Raw genomic sequence first — 17,775 nt, 5'->3', positions numbered from 1 at the left:
TAAAAATGATGATTAATATTTATTGAGCATTTACTATATGCTAGGCTCTGTGCTAAACTCTTCCAGACATTTTATCATTGAATCTTCACAAAAATTCTATAAGGCATGAACTAGTACTATACATTTTACAGAATGAGAAGGATTTAAAGAGTTTTATATACACTTAGTTTTACCCAAATGGTAAAGGGTAGAAGTAGAACAGGTTTTTCTGAGTTTATAACTTTCTAATGCTCTAAAATGGACAGTTTACCCTGTTAGGGGCATCACTAAGATGGTAGAATGAAATGATGAATAAAATCCAATATATTCCCTAAAAAACAGAATTTAAAAATATTTTCTATGTTACAGCACAATGAAGACAAAATTCTGTAATTGAGCTCATAGGAAGACATAGATTTCCCCAGGAATTAGAGTTTACCTCTGGATAGAATTAGCAGCAGCCAAGCATATTTCTACAATGTTTTGAAGCTTTGATATATTGAGCTATCTACAGCATAAACATTGGTAAATTTAGTGTGGCATATGCTGGATATTTCAAGTTTTAAAATTCCAGCCTAGATGATTTAACAGGATTAAAAAAAACACTGTTCTCTAATATTGCAGAAGTTACCATGGTATATTTCAAGTCACAGTTTCAAAACAGCATCAGCATACATGATCATATTACTAATTGAGTCCATAGCAAATATGGAAACAGGTGCACACATAAAGATCTACTTTGATAATTGAAATTTATTTTGAATAAGCAGTAAACAATATATCTTAAGTTGTCATTACTAAGACATTCAAATGAAAGGAGATTCATGAATGATTATGCAAATGTCAAAGCCACATTCAAAATGCAGCTTAACAGCAATGTGCAAAACATAAAAAGATTCTGTTTCTTGTTTTGTTAGCTGACTTAATCTACTTGTATTTCAGAAATCTGATATTTAAAGAGGAAGAAATTGTCAATTTAGTTGTCATTGGCACAGATATAGCTATGGGAAATTCCTATAAATATTTTTAGTCAATTAGGATTGGCCAGGAAGTTTGAAAATTCATTATACAAACAAAACAATTCATAGGGGGAAAAAAAACAAAGAAAATGGATTTTCAAACAATGAAACAGTATATAAATTAAAGTGATAAAACAAAGGAAGATGAGATTCATTCATTCATTAAACCTGGGTGGCTCAGTTGGTTAAGCACCGGACTTTTACCCAGGTCACGATCTTCATGAGTTTCAGCCTCGCTTCTCAGCACAGAGCCTGCTTCAGATCCTCTGTCCACTACCCCCGCTGGCCCTCCCCTGCTCTCTCTCCCCCCTCCTTTTTCTCTCCCCCCTCCTTTCTCTCTCTCTCAAAAATAGACATTTTATAAAAGAAAATGTTACTGTGCAAGATATATCAATAGACAATGACCTCTGCCCTCATGGCACTTTCTAATGAGAAGTACAGAAATGATAAGTCTAATAGTCCAATTCATTTTTAACTATAGCTATGATAAATGCTCAAAGGGGACATTAGCATGAACTCCAAGCGTAATAAAAGAGCTTGAATTAGTGAAGGACAGAAGAAAAGGGAGATGTGGCAGGCACACCAAGATAAATTCATTAATGAAGCAGCATTTGGGGCTGAGATCTGAACTAACTAGGTCAACCAACTAGCAAAGGAAATAAAAAAAAAATCAGGTAATTTTGTGTTGTGATTGTTCAGCATTTATGTGAATTTCTCTATCAAAACTTTTCATAGTATAGTAAGGTAGTTGTTGCAGAACTGAGTGTGATTTATGTTAGAGTAATGTTCAAGAAATATGCTTTATTTGGAAGCAAAAGTACATGATGGTTAAGTTTACTCTAGAATCACACAGCCACAATTTGACTCCTTGCTCCACACTTCCTTCTACTCTTTGTGAAATTGGGCAAATTTCTTCAGCTTTCCAAGTAATAAATAGCTAAAAAAATTGGGATAATAACATTGCCTTTATTATAGTCTTGATATGGGGTTTCCCTGAGATGATAAACATCCACCATATCCCTGGTACAAAGTAATTATTCAATATATCTTGGCTATTATTATAAGCAGAAAAAAGATTGAAAATAAATGTCAAAGAGGACTTATAAGATTACAGGCGTTATTCCATAAGTAACAGGAAGCCATTGAAGTTTTCTGAAAAATTACTTAAGCATACACATTAAATTGTTAGTGACAATCTACAGCTTATATAGTGTTTCCAAACTCATTATTTAATTTAATCCTCATTAATCTTGAAGTGATGATATTTTGATTGACATTTTACAGTTTAACAAACTAGAACTCAAAGCACCTAAATGACTTGCCCGAAAGCTCATAAGGACTTAATAGCTATGATTGACGACTTTAAGCCAAGAATAGTGTAAGTTTTACCATGACACAGCTGGCAGATGATTTTAAAAGACACTGTAAACAGGTTACACAGAAAAACCAAGGGACACCATTATTTTGGTTATTCTGAACTGGACGTGGAAAACTTTTATTTTTTGGAATGTTGTTGGGAAGAACATAGATATCTGATAAATGTTTAAGAATCTGGAAACTTTGATGTTGGCCCCATCTTTGCCACTTCACTTTGCAACAAGTCACAAATCATTTAACCTCTGTTGTTGTAGGGTCCCTCATTTAAGAAAAGAAAAAAAATCATCCCATTTCTTGGGATTTCCTAATGGCTCAAATGAGACACACTCCTCCCCCCAAATGCCCCAACAAACAAAACAGAAAAATCAAAAGAAAAACATACATGTATTGCCACTTTAATAACAAAGGTCTCTATTCTTACCTTGAACTTAAAGTCTCAGAGGAAAAGTAAAGTCAGAGTCACTGAAATGCAAAGAGATAGTGGCCACTCTGGTTGTTTTCCATTTCCTTACACTGCCCACCAGAAATTTTTGGGTGCTCTGTCTCTTCCAGTTTCAACTGTGAACATGCAGACTTGTCGTAGTTTGCTATATATGTCATATGTACTGAGGGACATTTTTCCAAGTCTACCTCTCTATCCAGATGTTAACGAATTGTTGCCTTTATGGCTTTGCTTTCTTTGTCCCATCGTGCTTCAAGACGTATAGTTTTTTTAATTTTTATTTATTTTTGAGACAGAGAGAGAGACAGAGCATGAGTGGGGGAGAGGCAGAGAGAGGGAGACACAGAATCCGAAGCAGGCTCTGGGCTCTGAGCTGTCAGCACAGAGCCTGACGTGGGGCTCGAACTCACGAACCGTGAGATCATGACCTGAGCTGAAGTCAGATGCTTAACCGACTGAGCCACCCAGGTGCCCCGTGGCATATAATCTTCTTTTATAAAGAAGGAAGAGTAAAAGTCAAAGATCCTGATGTAGTCTTCTCATCTTCTTTTATTGTTCTCAAGGTCTCTGAGGCAGTTTTTTACGGAGGCAAAGGGGTTGGACCTTCCTACTCATTCTCTTCTTTTTCTATTCTGACCTTATAGTCTCTTCCTCTTCTAATTATCCCCAACTGAATTTTATACCTTATTACATCTTATAGAAAATTTGAAGATTTCTGAAAATGTCCTTAGATATAATTCCATGCATACTAGAAATTTCCTTAGTGAAACTCATGTTTTTGGAGAGTTTAATATGGTAACATATTGTAAAACTTTATAAAACTACCACTTAAAAAATTGGACTCTCACCTACAGAACTTTTGTAAAAGCTAGTATCTGAAATAATCTAATTGCTTGAAAGAATAACTTGCATTAAGAATTCCCCCTTTCCTAGAGTAGATATTCTGATATAGTCCTACACATGGTTGTAAGAAACTAATGTAAAGATTTTTCATGTAACAAGAGGTTTGCAGAGTGGTGAGGTGACAGACTGAAATATGTTATAGCTTGGTTTTGTTGGAGGGTCAGAGACAACATTGTGTTTTATATACTTCAGAGACAATTTGGGCCATAAGATAATATCTGTATTATAGAAAAGCAGTCAGCATATAAAAGAATTTTACTAGTCTACAAAGGTAGCTTTGATTTATAACAATTAATGTTCTTTGCCACAACAGCTTAGAAACTCAGACTACTAGAATAAGCATTTGAACTACCCAGTCCAATATCCTTATTTTACACAGGAGAATGCTGAGCCCAGAAGAGAGGTGAAATGGTTAATTAAGGTCATACTGTTAGTTAGAGGCTCCAACTACAACCCCAACATACTGATCCTGGTGAGGTACACTATGTTACACTTCATTTTTTTTTTCTGTGTGCTCCATGTTTTGTTCACCTCAAAAGAGAAAGACTCTGCCTGAGATTGACTTGTCAGGTATAGGCAAGAACAAAGCAAGAATCCAGCCTACTTCTCAACACATAAGTCAATTTCAAGAAAATTGATATATGCTGACAAACAATACTATTAAGGAAGAGGTGTTTTCTGGACCAAAGAAATGACCTTCACACAGGTGGAAGTAGAAACAGTGTTGAATGCCCTGTATGATGGAGAAGCAAATGAATTATATATAAAGATAGTTCAAATTGATTACGGCAGCAAGAGACTAGTCAAGGACATTCATAGGCAACTTTACTAAAACATTTCTCCATCCGTCCTCAAGAACATATTCCAAATCCTTGGCCTGGAAGAAAACAGCATCTGGACTGAGAACTCCTAAACCATCGTACTTTGTCAGAGAACAATTCCACTGCTACTAAAAGCCCCCAAAATTTAAAGACTTAAAAACTAGGTAAATATGCTAAATAGAGTTCATGTGACATTACTATGAAATACAGGCAGTGCAGATGATGAATGCAGGGCGAGATTACAGTTTGCAAATCTGAATAATGAATGATTCTTCACATTAACCTAAGCAAAGAAGAGAGAAAGCCAATGACCAACTGAGGAAGGCTTCCCAGGAGAATGTAGGAGAGAAATATGCTGGGTGTAATTGCCAAGTTTTACCTCAGAAGCTGAAGGGCACTGGGCAGTGACTGTGAATAAAGAGTGAGATGCTATTTTAGAATTTGCTCCTGGGAGAGAATACTAGCTGTAATGTGGAGGGCTGTATTCACAAATATAAAAAACATGGAATGTGTTAAGTTATACTGATGTGAAACCCTAAGAATAAACTCCAAAGATGACCTGGAATGATTACCCTGAATGCTTATATTTTCTTTCACTGTATACAGACATCCCTAAAGCAAATGAAAAGTAATCACCATAAAGCTTATGAAGTAATGTGGTGTGATCAAAAGTCACTCTGCTGCCTCACTGTACTCACATAAATGTTCTCACTGAAGTGAAATTTCTTACAAGTTGTTTTTTTTTGTTTTTTGTTTTTGTTTTTTTTTTTTGAGAAGAGGGAGGGACAGAGGGAGAGAGAGAATTTTAAGCAGGTTCCATACCCAGCACAGAACCTGACACGGGGCTTGATCTAACAACTGTGAGATCATGACCTGAGCCGAAATCAAGAGGCAGATGCTTAACTGATTGAAGGTTAAGCCAAGGTTCTCCAAAGCAAAGTTTTTCATCCCCCTCATCAGATGGTCATCCATGCTCTCTGAGGCCCATTTTATGTTTATATTATCACAAGTAAAAATGACTCCATAAATAATGGAGGGAGAAGAAACAGGTGAAGAGTAAAGACCACGTGTGATGATAGATGAGCAAATAAATCACCAAGGCAACTGAGAAAAGACACATGTGTAAGTCCTAAAAGAAGCCAAGAATGCAAGGGCTTTACTTTTCCCCAAAGAAGTGCACAGTTTCTATCTATCACCAAACCTTCTGTGGAGTTTTCACTGTTTGGGAAATGGCAGTAACTATACTCTGGTAAAACCACCTTTCTGATCATGGTGTCTCCATGAGCAAACAAGACAGGAGAACCTGCATTTAAAAACACATTTAAGAAGCTAGCAATCCAGAAACCATCATGTAGATATAAGGAAACAAGTTATATGAGATTAAGATGAATGTATTAGTTGATTTGGTGAAACACAAGGTCTTTTCCATAAAAGATAAACAGGCTATGGGATTATTTAAGGCACCCCATGGCCATGGGTGGGAGGCTAACATTATTTAGGTTAGGCTACTCACTCTATGAAAATTTATTCAAAAGTCTGACTGTAACCTTAGGAAATGGTTTTGCATGACTGGAATATGCTTATGAGACTCACCAATGACTATTTTATTTGGCCAAGAAATGTGGACACAAAGATGAATAATGACTGCCCTCTCTATAAGGTGCTCAGAATATTTATGCCCTTGTTTCTTCATAATCATTCATTAATAATCCCCTTACCCTTTGTCACATAATGAAATGAATCTCCTACTTCCTTCAATTAAACATATGCAAGTATTCAGAATATTTCTGAGAATTTTGACAGATGTTTATTATTATTTTTTTGTAGAAGCACAAGATTAATGTTGGAGCAGCTAACCAGAGGCTTCAGGCAGACTCGGTTTTATAGAGAATATACAAGTAAATTTTTCAGTGTTACATTTGCAAATGATCACGTATCCCTTGTAGGAGGGGGAATCCAGATGACAAAGTTTGTCTTAAGGCCAACAAGCCAGGTTAAACTGAGAGAAAGACACAGAGTCCATTCTCTTAAGACATGGGTTTAGAGAAGAGGCTGAAAAAAAGTAGAGAAACCAAAGAAAACTACTTTACTATGAGCTCTACAGAATAACGGTTTCAGTTTCATGAAGAAAGGTCTATGAATTGCATCTTTTCCCTCTTTCCAGAATTCAAACCCAAATGAAGATGATGCAAGGGGGAGACAGAGACTTAAAAACAAACAATTAATAATAAAAAAAAAACTTTATTATGGACTAGACCTGGAATGGAAGACCAGATATCTAGGTGTAGCCAAAGGGCCTTACTGAGGCTTTTTTCATTAATTAGGCAGACTGACCCAACCAACTTCTGGATCCATGGGACCACAGCATGATACGTTTTCAGGGTTAGTCCACTTGCTGCATCTCAGAGACCAGAAAGCAGCCTCAGAGATAATTTTTCAGGGACTGTGCCACACAATCCCACTTCCTTCTGCCAAACTCACTTATCAGATAATTTACTTCTCTTCTCCAAAGGAGAGAAAATGCATTGAGAGCAGGGAGGGTGGAGCTGGGTGTGCTACGCTTTCCTTCCCAAGAAAAAGTGGTAAGTTTGGAACACATGGTTTTCCCAACAATACAGAGAATATAAGGAATCAGCAGCTGAGTAGCTAGAAATGAGGGAGATGATGGAGATAATGCTCTTAGCAGACTTTATCCTCCCTGCATTTGGTATAAATAACCATGGTACATATTTTTTTTTATCCCCAGACATGGCCTGGAAGTATTCACCTAAGGCCCACAGCATCCTGGAGTACATGCTTGATATTAATAAAATGTAAAGGTGGGACACCTGGGTGGCTCAGTAGTTGAGCTTCTGATTCTTGGTTTCAGCTCAGGTCGTGGTCTTGAGGTTCGTGAGTTAAAGCCCTGCATTGGGCTCTGTGCTGGCAGTGTGGAACCTACTTGGGATTCTCTCTCTCTCCTCTCCTTCTGCCCCTCCCCCACTCATATGCACTCTCTCTTTCTCTTTCTCTCAAAAATAAATAAAAACTTTAAAAATAAATAAAATGTAAAGCTATGTTTCAAATATTTTTATTCCTGTATGTAGATAATTGTATGCAATTGGACAAACAGTATAATCAATTTTATGGTATATAGATTACTAGGTTAATTAGAATATCAATTATCCTGAATGTATCCCCACCCCATGTCCACCATTTGAATCAATGAGAGGTATTTGACTAAATGAATATTTCTTTGTAAAGATCCACTGTGTTCAAGGCATGTCTTGATAACAGACATAAAGAAATGAATTAGACACATTCCTTGCCCTGAAAAGTTCTTATCACATAGAAGTTACAGTCATGTAGCTAATTAGGTGCAGCACAACAATAATGCATTGTTAGAGGCAGTGCAGAAGGAACTAAAAAGCATATGCAGATCTGCCTCGTCCTCAGTGAAGGCTGGGATTTGAACAAGGCTTCTGAAAAATAAGAGCTAAATCACCAGGTACTGAAATTACAGAGGGCATTCTAGTTAGCAAAGGAGCAGTTCTGACAATAATAGAACCTTTTGTGGAATTACAGATAATGCCATTATTGAAGAGTAGAATTCAACTGTAGGGTTGATAAGTTAAAGGTCAAGATGTAGGTTGAGGCAAGCTCGTAAAAGTTATTTTGTGCTGTATTTGTGTTGTTATTGTGTTTTTATTGCTTTGGTTTGTTTTTATTCTCTTCTTTTGAAACAGATATAGCCATTTTTGCTAAAAAATAAATGGGGATTAGATGTCATCTTAGAACCACTGACATTTGCTAAGCTTCAAAGGGTAAACAAGTGGGAAAAGTCTTAGTACTTCTGGGAGAAAAGGGTGGTTTTACTCTGAAAGGGGTTTATCACTGGGGTTGGTGATTGTTCTTCTGTGATGTGGTAGACAATGTACTCAGTTTTTACAGCATCTGTTAGGTTGATAGAGTTAATGTACATGACAAATAAATACATTTGTAGATCTATAGTACTTTCTTGAGGGTCTATAACTGACCCCATTGTTGGAAAGTAATTGATCCCCCCATTACTGTTACAAAGGAGCTTGACTCCTTCACTGGTGATACCTCAGGAGAGAGAACTTGGCTCCACTAGTGAATTTTGGACCAAAATTATAAGGGCAGCCTTACCTACTGAGGGAGTGTCTCGCTTTTAAATATTCCAAACCTTTTACAAAAGAAACTTGTTTCCCTTCCTGTTCTACCAGAAAGACTCACTATTCCTCAACTATTTTGGTGCAGGAGCACTTGTTTACAATAACTGATTATCTCTGCCACGTCATCTCCCTGAGGCCAAGAAGATCAAATGAGTTTAAATCAAATGTCTCCAGCTAGGTTGGCTGGCAACTATCCATGAAGCAAATTACTGGAGAGTAAGTATCCTTCTCCATAATATTTGTTATTATAGATGATCACACTGTTTTAGTATAGGTAACTGCTATGCAAAATGGGATTCAGTCCATTTCTTTGCTTGGACACAAATTGTCAAGCTAGTGAAGGGTAGCAGAATATGCCATCCCCAAATATGCTCCTTCAGCATACTGATTATTTTCAGTTGTAGTCACTTTAAAAACAGCTAATACAGGAAGAGGCTTTCTCTGAACTCCTCCTATCTGCCTAAAGATAGATCTTCCAAAACAAACTCAACTGTCCTAAACTTCTTCCCAGAGGGATTTTGTTAACCAGGGAGGACTGACTCTTACCACAGGAGGGGAGTCTACACCGAGGCAAACTTTGTCATGAACTGTCATACCTCCCATCTATTTTTCTAAGAGCCTATTTATTTTTTCCTAAGAATAATTTACTCTCCCCAAAGAGTCCTAAAAACCCCCTACGTTTCCCCTGTTGAAATTGTATTTAAGCCTGAATTCTAAGCCACCTCAGGAAATTACTCAGTTTCCCCAGGAGGTATACATGTTAATAACCTGTTTTTTTCTTGCTCATCTGTCTTTTATTATAGAAGTCTCATCTAAGAACTCAGAAGAAACACAATTATTTTTCCTCCTCTACATTACTTTGTATTAAGCCTCTGTCGTTCATTCACCACATACTGTGTAATGACATTGGACTGATCCCATGGTGCTTTCCTCCATCACTTGATGTGTGTATAAGAACCCCTAGGCTTCAAGCAGGAGGGAAAAGAATATCCTTAGAAGAAGGTAAAGTGGACTTTGGATGTCTTGTTATTACCTGTTTGGGGAGAGAAGTCAAGGATTTTGCATTTTGGGGACAGACTAGAACAAGTTTTGAACTCTTTCGATCTGTAGAACTTCACCCTGGTTTTATGAAAGTGCTAGAGAAAGAAAAAGTCTGTGGTTATAATCAAGGGAGACAGACGTGATCAAATATGTAGCAGTCCACACTGGTAATGGTATGGGATGCTGGAGCTACCTGACTAGCAAGGAAGTTACAGCAAATATTCAAGCCCAGACTAAGAAACGCAAAGATAGCACTGGTGAAGAGAAAGGACAAAACCAAGGTTTCCTCACAGAGGAGAATACATACATCCACACACTACTAATCTATCTTTCATTTTTAGGGCATTATTTCTCAGGAAACATTCATTCTAATACAAGTACCACAGGTTGGCTCATGTTCAATGTATTATTTATGTGAAGGAAATGGATTAGGCCATGTCTAACCGTTAATGACAATTTGAGGCCTTGCTCTCTGGGGGATATCAGCTACTTTCCTGCTCTTGGCTTTATTACTTGTATGTAAAAATGAATCCTCCACCTGTGTGAAGTTGTCCTCCTCCTACTGTCCTCTTCCTGTGTGAACAGTGTGTTTTCACCTTAAAATAAGTATCAGGTGCTGGTTTTGTGTAGAGTAAATTGCTGCAAAGCTAAAGAAGCTGCCCAGAAGCAATAATTGAAGGGGCTGACAAGAATGGTGTTAAGTGTGCAAATGGTGTTCTTATGAAATACTCAGGAGTAACTGGCAGTTAGAAAAAGTTAGGGTTGAAGGCAAAACCTAAAGTGTAGTCTTGAGTTTCACACTCTGATTACACATATATTTCCCTGAGCCTTTAGTAGCCAATATATTTTGTGGCAAAATATTTTTCTGAGGTATATACTTGTAAAACAAAGACATGTAATTATTTATTTAAAAGTATAACCCTTGGGACACCTGGGTGGCTCAGTTGGTTAAGCGTCTGACTTTGGCTCAGGTCATGATCTCATAATTTGTGAGTTCAAGTCCCACATCAGGCTCTGTGCTGACAGCCCAGAGCCTGGGGCCTGCTTCAGATTCTGTGTTACCTCCCTCACTGCCCCTCCCCTGCTCACACTCTGTGTGTGTGTCTCTCTCTCAAAAATAAATAAAACATTAAACATTTTTTAAACAAAATAAAAAAAATAAAAGTATAATCCTTTATTTTAAAGATGAGGTATTTTGCACCATTCACTGGAGTGAGCATAGAGTGAACAAATGGCTAAGGAAGTACAGTTTGAAGTTACCCTGTAACCACATCATAGCATTTTCACTGTTTCTGAAGCTATACATTTTAGGAAAGAGCACCACTGTAATCCACTACTGTCATAGATACAAAGCAAACAGAAAAGAACAAAACAAACAGAAAATAAGACCAACAAAAACTCTAAAATGTATCTCATTTTCAAAGGGATGAATAAAGGCCTAATAACCCCACAAAAACTTCCAAATAAAGTTTCAAGTAGATATTAGGCTGACATTTCCTTAGCAGAGACTTCAATTAGAAATCTTCTGTAGGCGAAGGGTGGGAAGGCATGAGTAGATGAAATTTAACTTACTTCTCCAGCACATGCTGTGAGCCCTACATTCTCACCTCCACAAACTAGCAAATCAAAGGTTTTGAGGATTCAAGCATTTTTCTTCCAGCAGTGGGTGGTCCAAGTGCCTCAACCCAGCTGTCTTTTCATATTAGAAAGAAACTGAGATCATTGTCACTCATACAACATCCCGTTTGTTCTGCTGCTCTTGCTGAATTTTCTGAATTTTATATGGGGTCTCTCTCCCACTAAGAGGATGAACCCGTGCTGCAACTTCTCTGTTTAAACTGTGGGATAATTCCTTCTTTCAGAAAAAGAAAGAGTAGGAACATTCATTTTTACAAAGAAGTCAGGCATTAAGGGACGGTCTGCAATACAGAAATAAACTGCAGATCCTTCAATTGTCACATTTCAGAGATTTGCACGGCAAGCCTTAAAATAGTTTCTCTTGTTTTTTAAAAAAAAGATTTATCAAGAGTGATTACTAAATCATATGATTTCAAGGGACTTTCTCCAGAATGGCCAACCATTCAGCAATAAATTCCAATGACATATTCCATATGAGGGCAAGTGTTCCTTCTTCATGGGAAATATGCCTTCTGTGAAGTGTTGTTTGCAGTTCCTTAACTCTGTACCTGGGGGTTGGGGGAAGGCAATGGAGGAAATGGAGGAAAGATAAATGGAAATCATCTCACTCAGAATTATGGGAAATTATTTTGAAAAGTTTTTTTGAAATCAATAATAATGCAGAATTATTATTATTTTTTTTTTTTTAATTTTTTTTTCAACGTTTTTTATTTATTTTTGGGACAGAGAGAGACAGAGCATGAACGGGGGAGGGGCAGAGAGAGAGGGAGACACAGAACCGGAAGCAGGCTCCAGGCTCCGAGCCATCAGCCCAGAGCCTGACGCGGGGCTCGAACTCACGGATCGTGAGATCGTGACCTGGCTGAAGTCGGACGCTTAACCGACTGCGCCACCCAGGCGCCCCAGAATTATTTAATTACTATATTGCACACCTGAAACTAATGTAACACTGTATGTTAACTGGAATTAAAATAAAAAGTTAAAAAAAAGTAAAATAAAATAAAATAAAATAAAATAAAATAAAATAAAATAAAATAAAATAAAAGACACAAGTTGTCCTCCTAGGAATTCTAGGACTGTGCTGGGTGGGGCTAGAAAGAGGAACAAAAATAAATTTAAGAAGGCATTTTTCTACCATGAAACTGTTTCAGGAAAGGGATTTAGATACAATTAGAAAGCAGTATACAATAAGCTAGGGAAAAAGGAAAAGACAGTCCATGAAGGCTTCCAACTTTACCTTCCTCCCCCCTCCATCTTGGTATTTTAACTAATGCCTTTATAGGATCTCATTACACTACACATATTAATTAAAAGTCTCCCATTCAGACAAAAGGCTAGATTAAGCAAAAAGAAAAAAGGACTCTAAAAATAAAATAGCATATGATGGAGTATAAAGACCAACTAGAGTTGGGTCTTACGCAGGCCCAGGACAACTAGAAGCCTCTCTGTGTCTGCCTCTCCTTTGTTCTTACAAAGATCTAGACTATCCCATGCATCCTAAGTTTCCATACTCAGTGCCAGTGACACTGAGAAATGAAGGACCTGTTCTTGCTCAATCCCAATTCTCAATTTCTGGGAAATAGAATTAGATTGTCACAGCTTGGGTAATCAGCTATGGCTAGGGGATTCAGAATCACAACTTAAATGTAATCATGGTTGGTGAAGAACCAAACCATGGCTCAGAGTTCAGTTACTGGAGAAAAGCAGATAGCTCTTGAACTGAAAAGGTACCCCCCCAAAGAGAATTTATTGTACTCATTTGTATAATGTACTAGAGTTTCAAAAATGCCATGTTTTATCAGGAGCCACATATACTTCATATTTCTCTCTTACATTTCCAGGAGAAATAAGCATGTCACTCTGCAACTCAATAGATACACGGTTTCTATTTTTCAGTTAGTGTGTGCATGTGTAAGACCAAATAATTTGACTTCCTTTTATAAAAGAAAAATGGAAGGGCAGTGAGCCCAAAATCATCTTCTCATTCTTGACTCTACCACTGTATCTACAAAATTCTTCTGCCATACGCTCTCTTCAATGTTTAGGCAGATCTCTACCATGGGGAAGCCATATGTTGACTTTGCAAAAGCATATCTTCTATTTAGCAGAAATGAGCCCACCATATTGTGGATGCAGGCATTAGGAACCTCAATACCTTTCATCTGAATGCAAAGAGGGCATTAAACATGTCTCTAAATGGTGCAGCTAGAGGTATGATTGCTTGATTCGAATAAATGAATGTGGATCTGTGACAGGTGATCTTTACCATGTTTAGAATCCCATAAAGATATTTTAGAATCCAAACCCAAAACAGAGGTTCTTCACCACACTTTGATCTCCACTTAAAGGTTCTTGCTGTTTTCCTCATGGTTTACAACTTGAAGATGTTTTGGAACTGACTTTCAAAAGGACAATTTCCCAGCATTCTTGGAAGAAAAAAGTAAAGGACAGCTTAACAAATTACATTTGAAAAACTTAAAGATGTCATTTGGAAATTATGATGGATTCTCAACTAAACCTATTGCCAGAGATAAAGCTTTAATTAAAATAAAACTAATAATTGCTATCCTTGTGTTAATAACCTATATGCTCCATGTATTCTCATACATTTAACTTTATTTTTTTTTTATGTTTATTTATTTTTGAAAGAGAGACAGAATGAGAGGCAGAGGGGCAGAGAGAGGAGTCACAGAATCCGAAGCAGGCTCCAGGCTCCGAGCTGTCAGCACAGAACCCGACATGGGGCTTGAACTCATAGAGTATAAGATCATGACCTGAGCTGAAGTCGGACACCTAACCGACTGAGCCACCCAGGCGCCCCCATACATTTAACTTTAGTAGTAGAGGTTTCTTTTAAAAGAAATAAATTATTCTGTTTTGGTTGGGTGCCTAAAATGAGATCATTCTTTTCTACCCTAAAGGGTGTATATCATGAACTAGTGTGGAACAGTGAACATTCTATGTTTTTGAAGCAAAAGAAGGTAATTCACAGAGATTTTTTTAAAAGGTCTTTTTTAAGGTTTTTAGAGAACTTGTTAAAAAACACCCACAACCATATTTCAAGTCATATTCCCTCTCCTGTCTCTTCTCCCCACAAAATGCTCACAGACTGCCAATTTAAAGAAAAAACATAGTCAAGCCAGATAAAAAGCATCCAAATGAAGAGAAGGTTAATCGTGGAAGGAGATGGAGGTGGTCTGGACAATCTGTTGATTTCTTCGCAATAACCGTATTTAGCCATCTCTTCCCCAGCCCCCCTGAGGATGAAAGGTGGCGTTCATTAGCCCCCAGACTCTAGGTTATAACAGTGTTCATCCCCAGTCATGCATCTTGCACCTTCATCATCAACCTTCTGACCTAAGAGTCTTGGGAGGGGAGCCTGGGAAGGACGCCTTGGGAACTCAAGTTAAGAAAATAAACAGGAATGTGAATAAGAGTGTGAACACTTAGAAATGGTAAGCAGTAAGCTAGGTCTTTTGTCTTTTCATCTAACCCAAATAAAACCAGGTAAGGATATGACCGCCAAAGGCATTTTCAGCCTCATTTTTGGCTCCTGGCATGACAGCCCAGTGAGTAGTAATGACAGACATAAATGAGAATATGAATTTTAAACCTGTTTAACTGTTGCCTTTTAGTCCTCCCATCCCCCTTTATGATAGTAGAAATTAGGCTCTCATACTGAGTTATGACCATCTCTTACTAAGGTTTTAATCTTGGTAGCTACTTACAGTTACTGTAATGCACAAACTGCCAGTGTCCTTATCTGTAAAATGGGAATGATAATACTACCTATTTCTTGGAATTATTCTAAGGACAGAATGAGACACTGGATAGATAATAGTCTAGGGTCTGGTCTATAGTAAGAGATAAAAGAACATTAAGTACCTTCATGCTTATAACTTTTGTTAGAAATGTTAATTATATACCCATAATGTACATTTATAAACACAATTATATTGTTATGAATCAGAAGATTTGGGTTTTATTTCTGGCTGTGTCACTAAGAAGCTAAGATCCTTAAGTCAGATACTTAGCACCTCTTATCTCAGCTTATAAAATTAGAAGTTTGGATTAGATGACTATTAAGGTCACTTTTGGCTCTATTATTCTATGTTTGATTTTCCCATAGCAACTGTTTTCTTCAATGAGACTGGCTGGCTAGAGATCTGCTCTCTACAATGTAGTTCTCTTTTTAGAAATGTACAGATCAGAATTAAGCTTTTCTTCCAGGAATCCATATGATGGTCAGCACTGAGTGTCACTTTCTTGGGATTCCTGAGCCCATACCCTGGGGAAAATGCTCATTTCCTTACCAGTGAATATTTTTCTAAATATATATGTACAATGAAAAATAGTCCTGGATAAACAGTGGGATCTGATGGAAATATTTATGTATCAGATTCCAGGGCATGGGGAACAGCAAAATGGCCGCCGAAATGGAGGGCTGAATTGGAGAAGACCTCTGTAGTAATCCAACAATAGCATTCCTTCCATGCTGTCCAGGCACCAAATCCAAGTTGATATGTGGTTGTGGCAATGGAAGGGTATAGGATCCCAAAAGGATACTGACAAGGGACAGCGATGGCAATGGTTAGAGGAAAGTGTTGGCTAGAAAGTAGACGGGCAGTGGCTTTCATTCAAGAGGTTTACCCACAGGGAGCTGATAAACAGACATGAATGTGTTTCAGGGCCAAGGTAACTCAAAGCAAAAGCCCAATCCTGGAAACTGGGGCAACATGGACAGGAAGGATGACAAGTTACAGTGGCAAATTCCTAGACTCCACTGATCTTCATTGTGGCAACTGAATGTGCAATTGCAAAAAGAAGAGAAAACAATTTGGAGTCACTCCTTGTTTCAAGAGGCCAGTAAGAATCCTAACAAAAAGCTCTATACAGCAGATAGTGGTCCAGAGCCATTGAAATATGGGGTGTGGGGAAAATAAATGTACAGAAAGATAGTATGCAGTTTTTCTCTGGGTTGTTTAAAGGATAAACACCATAAAGCATTGAAAACATTGATCTGTATCTGATCTGTGCCACAACTTTTCATTTTGTTCTGAAGCCAGCAGAAAGAAGACCAAGTAACATCTCTAATAGGCTCTTTCTATTATGAATCAAGATTTCAGATGGCACTAGACTTAAAACAGTCATAGTGGTCCCATAACCATTATCTGCAATGTGGAGGTCAGTAGGATGTTTGGTATAAAGTTAAAAATAGCTAACTTCTAGGGAAGGCAAAAGCCCAGGGATGGTTGATGATCCTAAGAGAAAAGCAAAGCATAGTTGGAATCACCTCTAAACAGAAATGTGGCAGGATGAGGGAGAAAAAGGAAAAGCAGAGGGATCAAGTGGGAAATATGCTAATGCTCCATTTCCAAAATAGACTTTTTACTATATTAGTATGCCTCTCTCTACACTTCCACTTATAGCCCCCAAAGAGAAACCTGTTCCTCAGTAGACCTAGCTTCTTACATGGAGCCCATAGTAAGTTCACTGATTTAGAAGAAAGGAATGTAGGAGGAATGGACAAACCAAATGAGAGATAACCAGAGCTATTTACCTATGTCAATCAACATGGTTCTTTATCCTAAACATTAACAGACAACCAATGAAACCTGATGCTTGATAAAAAAAAAAAAAAATTAAACCAACAAAACAAATAGGACAAAGAGCCAAGATGAACAAGTGGAGCAATTAACCACAGGGATAAAAACATTGAATTCATGGAAAATAATTTTCATTTAAAAAATTCTGATTAGCATCCACAGAGAAATTTTAAGCAAGTTGTATCCAAGTAAATAAGAACAAGCTGCCATCTTATATCTAATCAAGCAATAGGAAAAAAGTTCTTGAAAATGAAAAATATACTTAAGGACAAAACAAACAAGCAAAACAAGTATTCTAGCAATGATGAAGGAAATATTCCAAGATAAACAAGAAAAACACACAGCCAGGGGAAAAAAAAAAAAGGTATGGAGAATGAATCCTGAAACAACCGTATCTATTTAATAGGAGGTCCAGGAATGAAAAGCTATGGAAACAAATGGGAAAAAATTATCAAAGAAAAACAAAACAAAACAGAAAAAGCTTAGGAAAGGCACAGAAAATGTTCACTTTAAAAGGATCTGCTTAGCGCTGAACAAAATGAAATAGTATCCAGTATTTACTGCATTCTTCAAATGTGTTGTTTTAATCTTTGCAACAATTGTACAGTATATTTGATTGTTGAGTCTTCACTTTACCTTAAGGGTTAAACATGCTTACTTTATGACTGAAAAGGAAGTGTGATTCAATCTTTAACTTACACAAATGCCTACAATTAGGGGCACATCCAGCTTTAGAATCAAATCTTGCCTGAGAGACTTTCCCCTTAGTCACAA

General features: G+C 37.3%; 1 long non-coding RNA gene across 3 annotated transcripts; it reads left to right on the top strand.

Moving 5' to 3' along the window:
* The first annotated feature begins 7,965 nt into the window (after positions 1 to 7,965).
* On the top strand, positions 7,966 to 15,070 carry LOC131485112 (uncharacterized). Of its 3 annotated transcripts, none has more exons than XR_009248647.1 (4): positions 7,966 to 8,028; positions 8,802 to 8,932; positions 9,520 to 9,718; positions 14,045 to 15,070. It is a non-coding gene; the product is annotated as an uncharacterized LOC131485112 (long non-coding RNA). The 3 variants fall into 3 exon arrangements; XR_009248645.1 differs by having other exon boundaries at positions 7,984 to 8,028; positions 8,768 to 8,932; XR_009248646.1 differs by lacking the exon at positions 7,966 to 8,028 and adding an exon at positions 8,227 to 8,344 and having other exon boundaries at positions 8,768 to 8,932.
* The last annotated feature ends 2,705 nt before the right edge of the window (positions 15,071 to 17,775 follow it).

Source organism: Neofelis nebulosa, chromosome 9, assembly GCF_028018385.1.
Source record: "Neofelis nebulosa isolate mNeoNeb1 chromosome 9, mNeoNeb1.pri, whole genome shotgun sequence".
In the NCBI taxonomy this organism is placed as follows: Eukaryota; Metazoa; Chordata; class Mammalia; order Carnivora; family Felidae; genus Neofelis; species Neofelis nebulosa.
This window is presented reverse-complemented; position numbering and strand designations above follow the sequence as displayed.